Source organism: Phascolarctos cinereus, unplaced genomic scaffold, assembly GCF_003287225.1.
Source record: "Phascolarctos cinereus isolate Bilbo 61053 unplaced genomic scaffold, phaCin_HiC Scaffold_726;HRSCAF=1367, whole genome shotgun sequence".
NCBI lineage: Eukaryota > Metazoa > Chordata > Mammalia > Diprotodontia > Phascolarctidae > Phascolarctos > Phascolarctos cinereus.
This window is the reverse complement of record NW_027556098.1, coordinates 276,674,188-276,690,344: the sequence shown is the minus strand read 5'-3', so window position 1 is coordinate 276,690,344 and position 16,157 is coordinate 276,674,188. Positions and strand designations below refer to the sequence as shown.

The 16,157-nt window shown below is 41.6% G+C and overlaps 1 protein-coding gene across 5 annotated transcripts in view; it reads left to right on the top strand.

The window, feature by feature from the left end:
* Window positions 1-16,157, top strand: part of PKNOX2 (PBX/knotted 1 homeobox 2) — a 346,894-nt gene that overhangs the window by 145,548 nt on the left and 185,189 nt on the right. The gene's annotated exons all lie outside the window — the stretch shown is intronic.

The following is a 16,157-nucleotide window of genomic DNA, read 5'->3' as shown; positions in this document are numbered from 1 at the left end:
AGAAAACTGACGCTTAAGGAGAGTGAGTGGCTTGCCTTAGGTCAGATAGTAAGGCTCTCACGGTTTATAGTATTATAGAAGGATGATACCAAAATCAATATAGCTATAATGTATGATACTATATTCAAAATGCATTAAAAAGTTTTAAAAATTACTATATGAAATCTGTGGGGAAACAATCATTACCAGCTAGGAGTAAGCTTCATAGAGAAAGATAGTACTTTATTTGGGCTTTAGAAAATAGATCAATCAGGCTTTGGAAAATAGATCAATCCATCAATAGATAAATCATTCATTAAGCACTTACTGTGTGTGCCAGGCACTATGCTAAGCAGTAGGGATACAAACACAAGCATGTAAGACATTCCTTGCTTTCAAGGGAGTTTACATTCTAATGAGGGAAGACAGTACAGAAAAAGGAGCTGGAAAGTGAGCACCTTGTGAAGAGGACAATGGAGGCAGTTCCCTTTCGAAATAGTTGTCTATATAGGTAGTCACTAATCGAGAGAGTTGACCTTAGGGTGTAGGCTTCTCCAGGGTTGCAAGGTGGCTGGCTAGAAGGAGGAGGATGGGTAACAACTGAACCTGCTAAGAAGGAGTGTATTTGTCATAAGCACATGGTATATGTTCAAGTGGTAGATAGATGGCAGATGGGGAGGGGGGTGGTGTGTGAGGAGAGCAGCATAGACTCTGGAAGAAATAGAATAGTTGGAAATAAGACTGGGAAGGCAGGATGACACCAGTAATGGCAGACCTTGAATGTCATCCAGAGGAACCTGGAATTTCCTTGGCAGGTAATAATAATAATAATAAGGGGCCACTGAATATTTTTGAATAACAAAATGGCACGGCCAGATCAATGCATAAGGAGGATTAGTATAGTAGTGATATGTAGAAGATGGATTTATTAGGAGATCATTGTAATAGTTCAGGGTATGGTAATGAGGGTCTGTGCTAACTAAGGTGGTGATAGTGGGACTAGAGGAGGGGACAGATCTAAGAGATATTGTAAATATGGAATCAGTGGGACATGACCACAAAATTATGACTATTGGAGACATTTTCACTGTCAGACACTCTACTATCAGAGGTGGTGCCATTGATAGAAATAGTGAAGTTGGAAGGAAGAGCACAATTAGGGGAAAATATATAACTTGAGACTTGTTAAGTTTGAAATACTATTGGGGACATCCTGAAGGCAACTGGAGATATGAATCCAGGATTCAGGAAAGAATCCAGGCTACAGATAAAGATTTGGAAGTCATGTGTGTAGGGATGGTATTTGGAGCTGTAGGAATTAATGAGATTGCTAAGTGAGCATTTCTTGAAAGAAAAAGGCTGGACCAAAACTGGAGGAATATGTTTACTTTCTATTAACCATTCCTGTCCTTCTGGCTCATAGCATGACATTCTCTAGGCCTAGCTTCCTTTCTGTGGGTCCCTGTCCACCAGCATGTTAGGAAGAAAAATGACAGCAGAAGTTACAGAAACCAAGTAGGAAATGACCCCCTGGATAATCGAGGCCATGAAGATGAGTATCCTTTTTCTTGGACCCTAGAGGAGCCCCACTCTAATGCAAAATGCATATAACAGAGTTAAGGATATTGTGAAGATTTGGGCTGCCTTCAGCCTCACTTCCCATCTCCACTTGGTAACCAAGTCCTGTCAATTTTATCTCCATGCTGGTCCCATCCTTTTCATAGAAACAAATATAATCCAGGTCTTTTCTCTTCCCCATCTAGCCTAGACTATAAGCCCTCTGAGGAAATGTGCTGAGTTGTGGGTTTAGGTTTTAATTTACCAATTTACCATCTTTGTATCCCTACTAAGGCCTAGCACAGTGCCTCATGCATAGTAGGTGGCTAATAAGTGCTTGTGAATTTGTTGAGTCTCTGGTTGCTTTTTTGATTGCAGTTAGTCAAGACACTACTAATAAGTTAGGCAGAGATTGTGGGGAGTTACTCCCTACAATAAGTCAAATTTCAGGTGAGCCTGGAATTCCTGAGTCTGCCTAGAAGGCTGCTTTATTGAAACCAGAAACTCTCCACAGGTGTGCCCCCTTTTAAGAATTTCTCATAAATGTAAAGCCAAAATTAAAACTTAGGGGTAATTTTTCACATTATAGACGAAAAATAATCATCACAGGCTTCCATTATAGCAAGCTCCTCTAGAGCACTGAAGCTATTTTCAAAATTCAATTTCCCAGATTCACAGAATTTCAGAGTTGGAAAGGATCTGTGAACTTCTAATCCAATTCCAGGCCCAATCTCTAAATTCTTTCAACATCTTCAACAAGTGGCCATCCATGTTGTTTAAATATATCCATGATAGGGAATTTAACATTGCAAAGATTCAGCCCATTCCATTGTTGCACAGCTCTAATGATCATGAAGTTCTTTGTGTTGTGTTAAAATTTATCTCCCTTTAATTTTTTCCCCTTAGTCCTCATTTTCTTTTCTGAAGATTTATATGTAGCTTTTCAAGAACATAGCTATCATTTGAGTTTAATATCTCTTTAAATGTCAATATTTTGTGAGCATAAAGTGAAGTACACTTGTATCCATGAGCTTCCTTTCCATCCAACCAGTCTCTGGACTGGTGCGGAGGTTAAAGAGTAAATAGTAATTTCTCTTTCTAATCCCATTATTGGACGTTTTCCTGAACTCTTAGGAAAAGCAAATTTGCAGTTGTCTAGAGTCAAAATTTAAGCTTTTAAAAAGTAACCCAGTCCTTCTGAAACCTCATGCTACTTTAATTCATCGTTCTCAGGTATCTAACTTGGCCTTCAAAGTCCCAGGAAAAAGCCACTCAGCAGCTTACTAAGATTAATAACTTGGCAAAGCAGTTCTGACTTTTGGCTTCTGCCTGTTCCAATCACTTTCCAACTTAGAACTATAGCTCACCTCTATATTGCCTGTACAGTAGGTCTTTGATCCTTTGTTGGCTCTAGAGGGATTTCAATGGTCAGTAACGTTGCTTTGGCTTGATTTTTTTAATCTGTGAAATCACAGAAGTTACTCAGGTCATATTCAGAGGAATATTGGTCATTCTGCCAATTCAGAATTCAGTAAGACAGTCATCCTGTTTCCCTGACCTTACCCAAGGCACTATCTATTTGAGTCAAAGCAGAAATGAGGTAGTTAAATTTGATCACTGTAGATAGCCAATATTTATAATTCATCCCTTGAAATGGATCTGGGGACCTGGACTATCCAGATTCTTGTAGAAGTAGCTTAATGAAAGCAAATTTCAAGTGATGAAATTAATAATGGTCACTTGGTCATTTCTTCTGTCTTCCTGCACAGAGGTCAGATACATTACTGTGTGCAGGTGCTGCTTCATTGACAAACCCCCAGGGATCCTAGTGTAGAAATTGTCAAGGGATTCTTTGAAAACCCTTCTCTTCAATTTATGTGTTTCTAGGCGTCCCTCTGTCTCATTGAGGTAGGAACATCATGACATAAATATAAACTTTAAGCATTCTGATCTTGTAAGAGGAAGATAATAGTAATAGGTGTTTGAGCGGCAAACCCAGAGCTCCAGGGCAGGCAGAGACTATAAAAGATGGATGCAAAATATGGGATCTGTAAAATAAGAGGTTGGATGAAATAGCCTCTGAGAGTCTTTCCTTAAAATCTGTAATGACGTGCCACAAGACTGTGTTTTGACCTGTTCTGTTAAAATCTTCTCCAGTGACTTAGAAGAAGATGAGTATGTGGGAAGGGAAGGGAAAGGGGGGAGGAAATAAGCATTTATCAAGGACCTGCTGTGTGCCAGGCAGTGCGCTAAGTACTTTACAGATCTCATTTGATCCTCATTACTATCCTTGGCAGTAGGCACTATTCTTTTCTCTTTTGCAGTAGAGGAAACTTGGCAAACAGGCTGAATGACTTGCCCAGGGTCACAGCTCTCAGTGTCTGAGGCTGGATTTTAATTCAGATCTTCCTGACTACAGGACCAATTCCCTATCTACTGTGCCACTTAGCTGCTTCATATGGCATGCTTATTGAATTTTCAAGAAACTTCTCGGGGTCATTACTGCTTCTAAAATAAAATACAAATTCCTAATTTGACATTTAAAACCCTTTACAATCTGGTTCCAACCTATCTTTCCCAGATTTATTTTCACATTGCTTCCCTTCATATACACTGTGTTGCAGCCAGATTGGACTACTGACTGTTCCCTGTACATGACATTCCGTTTCCTGCTTTAGCCCTTCTTCTGTATATACTATCCCTATCTCCTGTGCTTAAAATGCCTACTCTTGTGGTCTTTACCTGGTAGAATCTCTGGCTTCCTTCAGGAAGCCAACTTAAGTGCTACCTTATACAGGAGACTTCTGATTACCTCAAGTTATTTGTGCCCTCCCCCAAAATGACTTTCTACATAGTTGTGTTTTTTTTTTAACTTGCCTGCATACAAATTATTTTCCCTCAGAAGAATGCAAGCTTCTTGTTGGCAGAAAGTGTTTTGTTTTTATTGGTAGAACCTAGCACATTAACTAACATATAATAAGCACCTGTTCTTACTCTGCTGTAGATAGACCACTTTTGGAATGCTGTGTTTTTTTCTGGGCATCACATTTCAGGAAGTACTTTGACACAGTGTAATAGATTCAGAGAAAGAATCCCAGGTTGGTAAAAATGATGTCACATGAGGATTGATTGAAGTAACTGGGGATATTTATCCTACAGAAAAGAAGTCTTAGGTATGTGACAGTAACTGTCTTCAGATACAATCAGCTTTTCAATGACATATGCATTCCCTCAAAGCAGTATGCTTTGCAGAATCACACAATATAAACCACAGGGCTTCAGAGGAAAATGGGGTTAGGGGCCCAGCACTCAAAAGTTTAATTCACATTAAAAAATAATAAGGATGTAATAAAAATGGTAGCACAGTTTTATACATGTTAAATGATTAAGAACTATACCGATATTACAATAAGTAATGGTCTGTCTGCTGATAGTGCAACAAATCTTCTACTTCACAACCCTAAAAATACAGTCAGTTTTGATAATATTTGTTTCAAAAACATCAATAGGATTGACATATTAGGAAACATTTTGAACATAACTCAGATTTTGAGTTTGCTCTTGGCCTGTTGCTCACTGGTTCTGGGTGAGGCTGGGAAAGTCTCACATAAATTGGGTGAGTTAAAACTCTGGGCCTGGAGGGTGGGAGAGGGAACAGAGGCCAGGGCAGGTGGTTCAGACCATTGCTTCTCTGCCTACAACTCCTACTATACTGGAAGATATATAGTAAATAGGACACTTTTGGACAAAGACCTGAAGTTGGCTTGTGGAAGTGGGTGTCAGAAGGGTGGCAGCTTGTGAGTTACTGTGAAATGGGGCAGTGTTCTGCATTCTGTGCGGGTTTTTTGTGGACAAAATTACCCACCAGTGAACTGGAAATTATAGTTATGCTCAAAATGTACCCTAATATTTCAGTCATTGGCATTTTGGAAACAAGCATTATGGTAGAACTGATGGTATTTGAAGGAGTGTTATGTGGAAGAAGTGTCCATCTTGGTCTACTTGACCTCAGGAGGCATAACTAGTTCTAATAGGTAGAAGTTGCACGGAGGCAGATTTCAGCTACATATTAATTATAAAGATCTTCCTGACAATTAGAACTAATAAAAATGGAATGGGCTGCAGGGGGAGGTAGTGATTTCCCAGAGATCTTCAAACAAAGGCCAAATGACCACTTGCTGAGACTATTGTTACGGTATGTGGGAGCTGGGGTGGGGAAAAGTATTATTTAGCCACAGGTTGTATTGGACGACCTTTAGGAACCTTGCAGCTTTAAGATTCTGGGGTTCTGTATGTTCAAAATTGGGAGGGGAATAGAGAACAAAGGAAAATGTATGTGAAAAAAAAAATAAGATCTCCAAAAGCATCAGGACTTCATCAGGAATAAAGAACCTTCAGGGGTAGCCAGAAAAGAGTAGTTAACTGGCTAGAGTCAAGTCAGCTAGGAGAGACTTGATGAGGAAAAAAAAGCAGCTTAGGGGGACAGAACTAGTGGTGGGGGTGGAGGTAGACTTGTTAGGTACCCCCCAAAGATACAATTCAGGGAGATTTGTGTGAATTATAGGAGAAATCAAGGGAGTATTATTGCTGAGCAGGTTAGTGGCTGCCTGGCATGTAGTCTGGTCTGAACATCAGAGTTAAGACCTATGGAAATGAGACAGAAAGAGCCTTGCTTGCTGCCTTAGTGACCATGAATGCTGAGAGCATTTTCTCTGGACTGCGGACAGTATTAGGAATTGAAATTGAAAGTGACTTTTAACTCTGAGCAGTGTTTAAAGTAAGCCAAGCTGAATGTAATAATCATTATGTCTAGGAATGGCCTAGGAATGCATATCCTAAGATTTCTTCCTGCTGTACTACATCATGGATGCATAATTCTCTGGAAAAGAATCCTGGCACCTCATCATTCATCACTCTTTCTCTTATGATGAGAGAGGTGAAAAGTTATCAGAACACAGGGTCCCTTTTTTTTTAGATTTCCTTGTGTTCTTTCATAGTAAGACATTGGTATCACCCTTTCATATTTGCAAAATGTTTTAGGTAATGGAAGTATTGTTACCCCATTTTACAGATGCCACAACTGAATCTTAGAAAGATAAAATGGAGGCAGCTAGGTGGCGTGGTGGATAGAGCTCTGGCCTTGGAGTCAGGAGGACCCAAGTTAAAATCTGGCCTCAGACACTTGACACTTACTAACTGTGTGACCCTGGGTAAGTCACTTAATCCCGATTGCCTCACCCCCTCCAAAAAGAAGATAAAGTGATTGGCCCACAAACACACTTCTAGTATCAGAGGTGAAATTTGAACTTGGGTTCCTGCTTTCCTATCCAGTGCTATTTGCACTATATCTTGCTACGTCTCATCACGGATCACATCTCCACACGTGTTTGCATGCCTGTTACTTCTTCTATGAAGCCTTTTTTCATCCCTGCAATCAAAATTTATTATTCGTCCAATCTTATTTTTATGCTTCCTGTGCACTTAAATAGCATTTGTTTTTATATTTTGGCTACCTGTGCCCCTATCTTCTCTGTCCTCTATAGGAGGGTAAACTTCTTTAGGGCAGGCATTGTCTCTTTGTCTCTGCAGCAGCACTACTTGTATCTAGCACGGATGGGCACTTAATAAATGTCTATGAATCTGAAGAATTTACCCAAAGCACAAGACTTGCTTCTGGGATCAAGCATCCATACACAACCAGAATAACTCTTTCTATGAACTATCATGCCATAAGGAACTGGGGGTAGAAATATTTGGGCTTTGACTGTTGGAGGTTTTTCTTGAATAAGTGTGAGGGGAAGGCACCATGTCCTGCCTCTGGCCTCTGGTGACTACTTGGCAATTGCCTACTTGGCCGTTCATCCCAGTACTGTGCCAGTGGACCTTGTGTGTGCCACGTCCCTGACGGATGGTGATGCTCTCCAGAATAGAGACATAAGAAATTACATCACCAGAGTACCAAGTTAAGCTTGGCCTGATTTAGTACAGGGAAAAATGACAGCTGCTGTGCTCGGCTGGTTTCTACCCAGCAGAAAGCTATTTTTTGCAAATAAAATGGTAAGTTGCTAATCAGAAAGATAAATTAAGAAGCATTAAGATAATGATGGTCTAATCACCGTCCACACCGAGAATTGCTAGACTGAGTATCCAGGCTACCAGACGCTTACGCACATTTGGTGATTATTTGTATTATGACAAGGTTGATGGACTCTGGGGTTGGAATCTGTTTCTATAGTGAAAACCACAATATTAGCCTGGAAATATTCTCTGCCTTCTTAGTAGAGGAGGAGAAGACTCTCTGGAGGTCATCCGATCTATCCCCCTGCCTCTAAGCTGGCCTCCCCTCAACCATTACAGATGGCTAAGTATTGTTCCTATTCCCTTTTTCCCATTTCTTGCTGTTTTACACTGTCTCTGCTGCCAACATCTCAAACTCAACATGTCCAAAACTAAACTCATTATCTTCCCCCCAAAATCCTGCTCCTGTAACTTGTTTCTGCTGATGGCACTACCATCCTCCTGGCATTCAGGCTTGCAGAGAGTCATCTTTGACTCTTGAGTCCCTTTCCCTTCATCCCTTACCACCATCTCCCCCTCCCAACTTCTGATCTCTTGACGAGTCCTGTTGATTTCTACCACTGTAATAGCTAGTTCTCTCTCATCAAACTGCTTTTCCATTCCCCCGTCATTATCTTTTGTCCAGATTATTGCAGAAGCCTCCTGATCAGTCTCCCCGCCTCCTGGCCATATCCCTCATCATCAGCCCTTCCCGTCATCAGTCCTTTGCTCCTCGTTGTCTCTGAATAAAATGTAGTCCACAGCTGGCACTGAAGGCCTTCTATAATCCAGTTCTACCTTCATATATTTTGATCCACCCATCTGGACTTTCTCTGCTCTTCTTATTCATTCTGCTTTTTCCTGTCTGTGCCTTTGCTCATGCCTCCTGCTTCCCCTGTTGCGATGGATTCCTTCCTTCTCCTTCTGCCATCCACCTTTTACAGTGACCAACTGAGGTACTATCTCTTCCATAAAACCGTCTTTGACCTTACCCTCCTCCCTTTTCAAATTTCTTATAGCATGTGTCCTGAATCTCTCCTATATACATTAAACTTACATCCTTTGACATCATTGCTATTTGTGGACATGCTTCTCCTAACCCAATTCCAAGCCCATATGTATGTGTAAGCTCCTTGAGAGAAGGGTGTGTGTCATCTTTGTAGTCCCAGAACCTAGCATATTACTCTGCACATAATAGGTGATTGAGTGTTTGTTGTTGATTTGAGTCCCTCTTCTTCCTTCCCTATCTGAAGTGTGAGGTCATTGCACACTCAGGTCAGGAGTTTTCAGCTGTCCAAGTCCATCCATTGGAGAATTAGCTACGTGGATAGATTTGGCCAACTGAGAGCAGTTGAGGAACAGGTACCCCATCTGGGAGGGAATTAGCAACAAATCACAGAGAAGAACCTAGGAGTCTCTGCTATACAGGAACAACCCAGAGAATGCCAGAGATGGATGGAGGTTTTAAAGTCTAGTCCATTCCCCTCATGTTATAGATAAGAAGACTGAGGCCTAGAGATACAAAAGTAACTTGCCCATGATCACACAGCCAATGATATGTAGTTCCACACCTTATACTCAAGTGCCTTTCTCCCAGGCTTGTGCCCTCTTTCATTATACCTTAAATGTTACTCAAAGATAATGCCAAGCTAATGAGGAAGTTGGGGAACACCTACCCTGAATCCTATTTACATTGTAATCCTCTAACCATCCCCAGTGGTGAAAGAGCTTCATTATTCATAACCAGGGCCTCAGTGGAGATTTTTCTAGGACTGCCTTCCCAGTCACTATTTGGTTGGGCCCTGCCAGGGGGCTCACTAGCTGGGTTCAACCCAATTTGACACATCAGTTACCAAGCATTTATTGAATGCCTGTGCTAGCAGTGGATCCTGAGAGGGCCTATAAGGAAAAATGAGTAGATACCTCATAGCTTCAACCTAGTGTAACTATATTGGAGGGACAGAAGACTTTCCATGTTGTCAAGATGTTGTGATGATGTGGTTATCTGACCTTGGCTGTCTCCTGATCCCAGCTCTCTCTCTGAACCTGCCAAGTCAAATCCCACCAGAGTGGCTGTGTAAATGTGCGTGTATGTATGTATGCATGCACGTGTCCATGTGTACACATTTGCATATGTGTGTATATGTGTACAGAGGATGGGATTACAGTGCTCAGTAAGGTCTGTCAGATTCTATGAAGGAAAGGGGGAAAGAAAAATATTTAGAAAGGAAGAGACAGACAGAAGGAGGAAGAAGAAACAGTGGTACAAGTATCTTTTCCATCATGTCAGGCAGCAGAGAAAAACAGGTTATGTGCTGCCTTGATTATTATAATGGCCATCTAAGCGAACTCACTGCTTCCTTTCTTTCCGTCTCCAATTTGCTTTCTGATGTTAGATAAGTCTTGGAATCATAGAACATTAGAGTAGAGCAACCTTAGATTTCTTCTAGTCTATGGCCCTCATTTTACAGTTGAGTAAGATGAAATTTAGAAAGACCACAAAGAGACCGCCTAAGACCACAGAGCAAGGGAAGTGGTAGATTCAGGACTAGAATTGGCGTCTTCTGACTCTTAGAGTTGTGCTCTCTCTACTATCCCCTGCTGCTCTTATCTAATGCATAGTTCTGATCTGTCATTCCCCTGCCCCAAACCTTCAGTCACTCCGTTTTACCTACTAACCAACCTAAATAGGATCATTTGCTGTTCCTCTCGCCATCCATGCACTTTTCTACCTCCGTGGCCTTCCCCTATTTGTTATCCAAACCCTACCCATCCTTCAAGAAGCTTTCTTTGCTCCCCCTCACCAGGGACAGTCTCTCCTTCCTCTGAGTCCTCATAACACTTGGTTTAGGATTATCGAATTCTGTTTTGTTATAGCTATTTGGGTACTACCCTCACTTTGCTCACTAGATTATAAGTGCCTTGAGGGGAGAGACTGGGTGTCTTATTCATCTTTTTATCTCCCCCATTCCCAAGCTCAAGGCCTTGTAGATAATGTATTCATTAACAATTTCTTCAAGGAATGAATAAATGAATGAAGTTCTCTGGGCAAACGTGTACAATCCTTGCAGTGGTGAGGTTGCCAAGGAATACCAGAGGCCTAGTCCAAGTCTGGCAAAGGCCTGTTTTATCTGCCCCAGTTGTCTTTGTTCTTCCCCTGGCCTTCTACCTCCTAGCTGGCCTAGGGGTTAAGGGAAGGAAAAGACCAGGAGGGGTCAGCCTTTTCCTTGGCCTGACCAGGTGCTGACAGGCACTTATTTTGTATCTAAACAAAGGCCTCTTGCTTCCTTCATGACCCTGGCCTAGAGCAGAGTGCTCTTTGCAGGACATCTGGAGATCTTCACTTTAACCACATCCATTCCTCAGTGGCTGGTGTTCCTGCTGAAGCAGAGTGTTGGTAGGGCCATTTGACTTTTCAGCTGAAATGCTGGTGGGAGGAAGAGTGGTTAGGGAAGGGGCAAGGAAGGAAGAAAAGGCTCCAAGCCACTTGTGCTTGTCTTGAGGGAGGGAGAGGCCAGTGAAAAGTACTGCTGATACTTTTAGGGTTGTCTGAATGCAGCTTAATAAGCACTTACAAAATGCCTCTTGCACATGTACTTAAATCCAGCATGACTCCCTCATCTTCTGCCACCATTATGTGTCACAACTGCCTGTAGAATGGGTGGACAGTGAGGCCATGTCAAAGCTACTTCTACTTTGGCTGTGTCTTTTCCTCCCTGCCCTCCTGCTCATTGCACTACCCCCTCAACCTGCTTCGATACGTTACATTTTGGGTAGAAGGTCTCATGATGTAGTGAAGAGACCAGTGACTTTAGTCTGAGGACCTGGGTTCAAATCCTGGCTCTCCTAGTGACACTACCTGTGTGATCTTACTGAACCCCAGTTGGACTGCACAATCTTCTAGCTCTAAATACTATATATATATATATATATAATATGTGTGTACACACACACACACACACACACACACACACACACACACAATTCCCACTAAACCAACTGGGCAAAGTCCCAGGGGTTTAGACCATTATGCAGTCTTCATTGCTGTCTCCTTTGCAAGAATGCATGACACCCCATAGCTATTGGACAAATGTTCCATTATCCCTAGGATAAAATAGTCCCTGATAGGAGGTGGAGTAAAGGGGCTCCTTAGAACCTCTTTCTTCTATCCTACTACCCCCATAAAGCACCTGGGAGCCTATAGCAGCACTAACCAGGACAAGAAACATGTGGGTATTGGTCATGTTTCTCAGCCGCGTGTGTGTGTGTGTGTGTTGTGTGTGTGTGTGTGTGTGTGTGTGTGTGTGTGTGTGAGAAAGAGAGTTTGAAATTCCTGGAGATTCTTTTTTCCGGAAAACAGACCTTTCTCCAATGTCTTCCCCAGCAGCTGCTAAGCTGCTGAATTTATTGGATCTGTTTACAGTTTGTGACAGGATTGGAAGAAGGTGGATTTTTAAAAAAATTTATTTTTCCCTCATCTTTGGTTTCTAATTTGCTTGGGGATTCTCCTCGCCCCAGGGGTCAAGTGACTTAGAAGCCATCAGGGCTCAGCACAGCTCTCTGTCATGTCAGCAGGGCTCCGCTTGAAAGACTCCCTGATGAGGGGCCACCCAGGGGGTTACTCCCAGTTCTAACTACCTGCTGGGAATAGGAAACATGCCCTGAAACTAATGGGGACCAGATGGGGCAGCATAGCCCCTCCACCTGGGTTTTTCCAGAAGGGAAATGCTTGGATTACCGGCATTGGGAGCAGGATTTTCATACTCATTTCTTGGTACTTCTTCAGCACCTTTGTGCCCCCAGCCCCTTTCCATGTGTTTTCTATTCATCCTGAATAACGTAGAGGGAAGCTATTTGTCCACACGATGTGTAGTAGAGCTAAGAAAAGTACTAGGAAGAATCAGAAATCCTGACTTTGCTTATCCAGTGGCCCATGGTTCTGGGGATGTTTTTCTAAAGGTTCTGAGTGCTAGTGTCTCTCTACCTTCTCACACAATCCAGTACATTCTCTCCTTTTGAAATAGGCTTAAAATTCAACCCATTTGGGGAGCCTTTCTTGATCACTCCCTTTTATCTCCACTTCTCAGAATCCTGTCTTCCTCCATTGGCGGAAGGAACTTCCAAAGTTCCATTCAGGTGCCATCTTTTCTGTGAAGCCTTTATTTTTTTTTTGGGGGGGGGCTAGGCCATGGGGTTAAGTGGCTTGCCCAGGGTCACACAGCTAGTAAGTGTTATGCTTCTAAGGCAGGATTTGAACTCAGGTGCTCCTGACTCCAGGGCCAGTGCTCTATCCACTGTGCCACCTAGCTGCCCCATGTGAAGCCTTTCTTTTTTTTTTTTTGGTTAGGCAATAGGGTTAAGTGACTTGCCCAGGGTCACACAGCTAGTAAGCGTTATGTGTCTGAGGGCAGATTTGAACTCAGGTCCTCTGAATCCAGCACCAGTGCTCTATCCACTATGCCACCTAGCTGCCCCCGTGAAGCCTTTATTGATCCTCCCACTGGTTACAGCTTTCTTTAACTTCAATTCACCTCGTATCGTATGTGTTTATGCTGTGTTCCACATAATATAACTCCTTTCCCCACCAACAACAGCAGGCAGCTTGGTATGCTAGAATCAGGAGACCAGGGTTCAGATGTAAATTCTGATACATGTATTATCTTGGACAAGTCACTTAACCTTGGGCCTCAGATTTCTCATCTATAAAAAGAGGAGGTTGGACTTGGTGACCTCCAAGGTCTCTCTAGTTCTACATTTATGTCCTGTGACTAGATGGCCTTTGGAGCGCCTTCTAGCTATATAGTTCTGTAATCCTGGAAGGGAGGTGGGGGGAGAATCACTGAGAGCTAGCCCTGCTTTGTTTTGTTCTTCATATCACAGTGCCTTACTCATAGTAAGTTCTTAGTAAGTGGTATTTGAATTAAATTCCAAAATTTGTTCATGTATGTAGCTTGTGCTTTAGTAATTTGCACTTATTTTTATGTGTTTTTGTAAGGGGTATTGGGGAGGGTTCATGAGTGTTATGTCCTTTCTTCCCTATGGACTGGGAGCTCCTATAGGGCAAGAACTATATCTTCCCTGCTTCTAGACATATAATGAGTACTCAGTTAATGTGCACTTCCTCTCTACTTTGGAAGTGTGTTTCCTTCAGCTCTCTGGAATGCTATCCCAGTTCTCCCCTTCTGTGTTCATCTTCTCAGACTAGCTGAAAAAAGTTCCTTCCTGTTCTGCTCTCAGTCAATAAATGAAATTCACTAAACGTTTACTATGTGCAAGATTCCATCCTCAGTGCTACGAGGAATACAGAATTATAGACAGGGTGTCTAACCTAAAGTATCTCATAATCTATTGGAAAGTGACTAATTAATGCAAATGAAATAATTAGAGAACAAATAAGTATAATAATTCAAAGAAAGGGAAGATGACTGCATAGAAGAGATGAGACTTGAGCTGGGCTTAGGAGTATTCACAGACTCGGAGTCATGCAGAATGTTAGAGTTGTAAGGGATCCCAGACTCCTCTAACCCAACCAAATACCTGAGTAGGGATGAGTTGTGATCATTCAACCTTTACTTGAAGATCCCTAAGCAAGGTCTTCCCACTATCTGCTGAGGCATTCCATTTTACTTTAGGATAGCTCTAATTTTTAGAACTCCTTACCTGTAGCCTAAATCTGCCTCTTTTTAACCCCTACTAATTGCTCATAGTTCTGCCCTCAGTAGCCAAAAACAATGTGTTTATTCCCTCTTTCACATTTCAGTCCTTCAATTATTTCAAGATAACTATCATTTCTTTCCTACATCTTCTCTAGCTTTGTTCCTTCAACTCTCAGGTAGAATAATCTCTAGCTTTGTCAACCTACTGATTGCTTTTATCTGCATACAGTCCATTTTTCTAATATCCTACCTAAAACCTGACACTTGTTCAATTCATTCCAACAAAAACTAAGCACCTGCTGTATTCAAGGCAAGTTCTTGCCCTCAGAAAACTTACAGCCTAATACAATGTATATGCAACATAGATGCTACTAAGTATGCCATAAGATAGAGTGTGATGGGGTAAAGGAAAAACACAAATGATTTATTATAAGAAAATTGAGGGAGAGATCACATTCAGGCATTTCCCAACCTTCCTATTCTGACCTCCTATTAAATTCAGTGAAAAGAGAACTCTGTGCTCAGCACTGGAGAATATAATTTGTACCATAGCAGATATAGTCTGTCCCACACATTTTGACACTTATACTGCCTTATATTATCATCTGTTTCATATATGCTAGTCTTCTTTCTCCACCTACATTGTAAACTCTTTGAAGGCAGGAACCCTATCTTTTCAATTACTTATTAATTCATTAAATAAGAATTTATTAAGCACCTTCTGTAGGCTGGGCCATGTACTAAGTGCTAGAGATACAAAAACAAAAGCAAACCAATCCCTGTCTTCAAAGAGCTTACTTCTTTTTTTCTGATACTTCTCTGTCTTGTGGTACTTGGCATCTGCCCACAGAAGACAGCCCATTGCACAGTGTTGAATATGCACATAGTTAAGGTAGTTAAGGAAGGGTTTTTAATTGGTTGATATAGTGCTTTAAGATTGCAAAGTGCTATGTAAATATCTATGTGAAAAGATTTATCTTTTGAGCCTCACAACAATCTTATGAAGTAGATACTAGAGGTGTTATTCCTATTTTATATCTGAAGCAACTAGGGCTCAGAGGCATTAAGTGACTTGCCTAGGAATATACATCAAATAAATGTCTGACGTAGGATTTGAAGTCAGGTCTTCCTGAATCTAAGTCCAATACTATCATGCCTTTGTCACAGACCTGCCATGTGGCCTTGGGCAAATACATTCCCTTTTTTCCTTGTCCATGAACTTAGGATCATGATATTTGCCTCAACTTTATTTTTGGTAAAGCATAAAGTGCTAAAAATATATGTTGTTTTTATTATTATCCCTTGGGAAGTATGGAAATGTAATGCCCACGGTTTCCTCATTGGGCCCATGAAGCAAAGGTACCCTTCCTTTAGCCCAGTAGTCTCTTTCTCTGGGTCAGCAGAAATATCATCCGCTAGTGTGGTTAAGGGAAGAGGTGGAAGACCAGTTTTCTTCCTTTCTCCATTAGAAAACTCTAGGCAAGAAGTGGGTGTTCAAACAGGAGCAAAGTGAAACCTTCTGGGGGCACAAGATCTAGGTTGTCATTGCCCTGCTGGCAAGAGAAGAACAAAATAGGGGTTAAGAATTGAACTTTAAATCACTTTTTCAAAAAATTGCTCACCTCTAACACGTTGTCTGGTGCTAATTAAACATTTAAGCAGCTCCACTGGGGGACCTTGAAGATCTGGGCAATTTTATCCTTTGCCACAATAACCGTTAATCAGCCAATAACAGTGCCTCAAGCCCTGAAAAGACTGGGTCTCACCTGGCAACCACGATCTGTTCCAATTTCATCTAAAAAAATTAAATGAATAGCATGTTTTGCCTTCTCCCATGCCCCTATCCCTATCCCAAACATGAAAGACTAGAGGATGGGAGCTTTCCCCCCAACTGATGAAAAATTAACT